This window comes from Megachile rotundata, chromosome 5, assembly GCF_050947335.1.
Source record: "Megachile rotundata isolate GNS110a chromosome 5, iyMegRotu1, whole genome shotgun sequence".
NCBI classification, from domain to species: Eukaryota; Metazoa; Arthropoda; class Insecta; order Hymenoptera; family Megachilidae; genus Megachile; species Megachile rotundata.
Genome location: NC_134987.1, coordinates 6,509,065 through 6,514,382, shown reverse-complemented (window position 1 = coordinate 6,514,382; position 5,318 = coordinate 6,509,065). Strand labels below are relative to the sequence as shown.

General features: G+C 30.0%; 1 long non-coding RNA gene across 1 annotated transcript; it reads right to left on the bottom strand.

The window, feature by feature from the left end:
* Positions 1-2,463: 2,463 nt before the first annotated feature.
* On the bottom strand, positions 2,464-5,109 carry LOC143264542 (uncharacterized). The gene is made up of 2 exons (XR_013038286.1): positions 4,815-5,109; positions 2,464-4,472 (listed from the first exon to the last, which is right to left on the bottom strand). It is a non-coding gene; the product is annotated as an uncharacterized LOC143264542 (long non-coding RNA).
* Between the last annotated feature and the right edge of the window lie 209 nt (positions 5,110-5,318).

The window sequence follows — 5,318 nt, the reverse complement described above, 5'->3', positions numbered from 1 at the left end:
TGTGACAATAATTTGGAATGTTGGTTTCACGGCAAATAGAAGGTCGCTTTGCAGGATTATTTATTGTGGTTATTTTTGAATTTATTTGTTACGAATAAGGTCATTTTTTGTTCTGCAAGTGTTCGGAAGAATAATAAGATTCAATGTTTATGTTTTGGACTGTTAACTTCTTTGTTAGCAATTTGGGAATTATTGTAGAACTGTTATAGTATTATTATAGACATTAGTATAAATGTTATAGATGCTATATTATTATAGAGTTGTCAACATGTAGTTGTTAAAGTTTTAATAGATTAGGAAGATTATTCTTTAAATTGTATTTGAATTTGTTTGAAAGATTAACAAGTTTCCAACGAATGTTCATGTTCTGGACAATCAGCTTTTTTATGGCAATTTAGGGATTATTATAGAACTCTTATAATATTATTATAGAATTATAGAGAGTAAATATTATAAAAATGTAGTTGTCAGATTTTTAATAGGTTAGGAAGGTTATTCTGTAAATTATATTTGAATTTAACTTGAGGGAGAAGATAATTGACAAAAATGAAAGGTACTGTGAAACTGCAGCACCCCTTATTTCCACTCGATATTATCACTAATAAATTAACTAAAAAATATTAGATTTCATTCCTATAGAATTGTCCCAACTATCTAAACAAATTTTCTTTCCATACATATTTCCTTTCACCCAATTTAAAACAAAGACATTTCCAGCATCAGCAGCCATTTTACCTACCAGTCGTAATTCAACACAACGATTAAAGAATCAAGAATCGTTCCCAGCCGATAAGCTTTAATTAAAGCAGTAGACTTACCGCAGAATTTGCCACATTATCCCGTTTATTATCAGTCGAATTCAATTCACACTTCTGGTCGGCGGAATCGCCTTCTTTTTTATCCGTGGCCAGAGTATGAGAGGAGAGTCGAGTACGATCATTAAAAACTGCTGTGGCTGCCATTTAGAAGGCTGCTCTGGCCACGGATTGTCAGGGTAAGGAGGATAGAGTAACACCAGATAAATGAATTAAGGACAGACTGAATAATCTTCGGGATACCAGCCAAGGCTACGAAAACCACATCCATATTTTAGCCTCGCAATCCTTCGTTAGTTGCGTGCACCGCTGGAGAAAATGGATCTTTCGCGTGAATTATTATTTATTACACCGGTGAAATTATCCTTTGATAAATACTGGTAATTACTGCCTTTATATACGAACTACGCGGCTTCGAATTACTGACAAAAAATTTTAGACTACCACTGAAAATTGAATTAATTAAAACATGTTAAATATGCATTTATTATGTACTTTAGAAATATACATTTAAAAAATAAATTTTAAATATACATTGAGAATATGTATTTAATATATGTATTTAAAATATATATATAATATATATACATTGAGAGTATACACGAAAAATATGAATTTTAAATATACATTGAAAATATACATTGAGAGTACGCATTTAAAATATGAATTTGAAACATACTGTAAAAACATACATTCAAAATAAACATTTAAAATAAACATTACAAAGAAATCATTTAAAATAAACATTGCAAAAAATCATTTAAAATAAACATTTCAAAAAATCATTTAAAATATACATTAAAAATATACATTAAAAATATATATTTAAAATATACATTAAAAATATACATTTAAAATTAACAGTTGAAAAAAAATATTTAAGATAAACATTTAAAATATTCATTTAAAATATACATTTGAAGTGTTCATTAAAGGCGTGCATCTTAAATGTACGTAATAATGTATAAAACGTAAGGAATAGAGTGTTTAAGAAAGTGCTGAACGTAATGGAAGAAATTGATGCCGTTCTAGTAAAAGGGCGAAATGTTGGATCGAAATTATTCGTAGAAGTTGAAGTTTACTTGATAAACACGTTAGGTGCGAAGAACGTTTTACTCGCTGAAGTATACATTCTGTCGACGTATCCTTAAACGAGTATATTAATATCACGGTGCTTTTACGGTCCATAAATTCCTCGCTGCATCTTCAAAGTGAAGATGAAGGATAGTTATTCGGATAGTTTCTCCGCTTTCCATAGTTTCATCCTCACCGGAACACGGTTGCGTTAACTTCAGTATTCTCAGCAAACTTCAAGTACCGTTTCTGTGTTAATGTACACTTTGATAATTAAATCACGTTTTACAAGGGAAATCTTCCGGCTTCTATTGATCTCGCATGCATGAAATTGCTGAATATCTTAACTGTTTCCTTTTATCAAGCAATTTTGAAATAATTATAGTACTTGCTCGCGTGAAGATGGATCCATTTTATGGCTTTATACTAGTCTACCTGCTGCACAAGTATATCTACCCTTTTATAGAGAATAAAATATATGAAGATCCTTTGTTATAAAGTTTACACTAAAAAAATAGTAATAGTTATATAAGTATTACTAAATGAAAAATGTTTATTACATAAAGGCATTGAATATTGCATACATCGACAAGGAGCAAATTTTATTTAAATTTTTGCAATACAATTTTGCAACACACCGGTTCAAAAACACTGATTCAAAATTGAGCAATTAATCAGAGAGTTACTGTCTGAAATATACATATAGTAATTCCGTTTGAGAGGCAACATTTCATCAGCGAATTAAAATTCAGTTTTGTACGCCCACAATGGTCCACTCTTGCCAGATCTTAGCCACATTTGGAGATGCTATCAGCACAAAAAATATCGGTGATTCAGCACTTCAAATTTGTTCAGTTATATCGTAGAAATACGAAACTTTCGATGCAGATTTTATATAATTACTAGCCTGCCGCTTCGCAGGGTTAATAATTGAACAGGAGATAGTATCATTAATCAGATTTACTTTTTGTAGAGATTGGAATATTAAAAATCTGTTGTCTAAATTAGGATGTCGAAAGCGGTGAAATTTCATAGGCAAATAATTCTTGAAGTCTGGGTCGTTGAATAACTTGTAACTATCGCAGAGCTCTTTGATAAACTATATTCTTTGTGCGTTTATCATAACAGAGAATATGCAATCCATCCTGAAATTGTGGTTAAGGTGACTTTTGTGGTACTTCTTCAATTTTGATCACCACAAAACCTGTACTAAAACCATCTACAGTATCAGATCTCAGTATAAAATTTCATGAAATATTCAGTATTCTTTGCGTCATGACACGACATACATAAAATTGAACTGAGATTTATATATAAGATTTCTATCTTCAGTTATAATTGTTTTTATATATTCATTTTATCTGTTGTTCACGTTAATTATCAGTTTGTCAATTTACCCGTCGTTTGCAATAATTATCTGTTTAAAATGGACATGGATGTTATTATTTTGACGTTATTGATTAAATCATAATGAGAGTGACAAATTATAATATATAATAATTTGATTAACAATTCAGTTTATTGCGCCGCTATTTTTGTTATAGTCATTCAGGATTTTCAGAATATTGTTAACTTTATATTTGAAAATTGTAAATTGTGGCCTTTTACCAAGAATTTATTATGAAAGTTATTGTTTCGATTAATTACTGCATATTTGGTCATTATAATTGCGTAGTTCTATTATTATTATGACTGACAAGTTGGTATTATGACTACGTACATCAAAATGCAAGTGTACATTCGCAAGTTTCTAAATTTTAATACTAAAGTCTATAAATTTGTAAAATTCCATATTTTTGAAAGTGAAAATATTAATTTCTAAATTTTTAAATTACAAAATTACCAAATGACCAAATAACCAAATGACCAAATTTCCAAATTTCCAAATTACCGAAATACCAACTTACAAAATTTCCAAATTCTGAACTTCATAAATGATCAAACATCTGATTTTCTGAAATTCTAAACTTAATTTCTAATTTTGAAAATTTATAAATTTGAATCTTAATCAATTCTTAAACTTGAAAATTTACTATTTTTAAATTTCTATAATACCAAGTACTCATATAATATAACGAAAAGAGGTACATAAATAAACATTCTTCCAATAGCAATTCAAAACGCGTCAAATTCACAAATATACACAAATTAGATAAAAGCTTGCATAGAATTTCTTCTTATTTCAATGAACCGTGGATACGAGGGTCCACAATATAATCCGCTGTTAAAAGACAAAACTTATCCGAAAGTAAGAGCATTACGTATAGTTAAAATTTCGGTCCCTCACAAAACAATTTTAATTAGTTCCACTAAATCGTACACTGCACGCGTTCTCTCGTGGCATTTATGGTAACGTGTTAAAATATTGGAATTCTTTTCGGATAACTCTGTACATACTACAAATTTCTCTCTTCGATCCACAGATTACTTCTCGTTCACTGAGGAATTAAGAACAAATCCAGAACGCGTTGTTTATTCTTCATTCGTGATATCGCGATCAGATTCCAACGTTGTGGGATTTTCTTGTGGCTTAGGCTCGGTTATTGTGGACACATATGCACTATACGGGGTGTTCCATGAATTCTACAATTACATACAATTACGTGAGAGATTATTTAATATAAAAAGCTAGTGAGTTATTCTACAAGTTATTCTACGTGAAAGATTACACAGGAACTTATTTTGCAATAATATATAATATAATATATTTTGAAAGACCAGGTAAGAGACTGTTTTTGTATGAAAGACTAAATAGGGACTTAACCTACATGAGAGACTAGATAGCGATTTATCTTACTTAAAAGACTAAATGGAAACTGTTCCTTCATGAAAGATTATATATTTTACTGAGGTTCTTTTCCAACAAGTTTAAAATATAAAATAAAATTGTCTGAAGCATAGCTTTTGAAATAAGCAAGTACATACTTTCGTGTTTAAGCAGGAGCTACTAGTTCATCCACACAGGTTATAGTGATGTTCTCAGTGACGTTTTAATTGTGTTGATTTAATGTGATTGTGAATAGTAGCTATTATAATGATACCGATTATAACGAGATATGAACGCATACTGGATAAGCATCTTGTTCTTTGTGTTACATCGTCAAGATGGCGTCGATGAGACCGCAGCCTTTAATATTCTGTTTCAGCAAAAACATTGCACTCTTAATATATGAATCATATCGCTGTATTGACAATTGCTATTTCTTGCTATTATAACTTCAAAAGCACTGCTCATTGCTTAATATAATTTCTACCATTTTATAAATCCTATCATGTTTCTTTAATAGAAATATCCATGTCCTTTCGTAGAAAGATAGCACTAAAGGTACTCATTCACTGTCAGCTAAATTTAGAGCGTTTTGTCCTGGGCGCCATGATTTTCTTTAAAGTAAGACACATAGATTTGCACAAAATATAATAATATTTAGT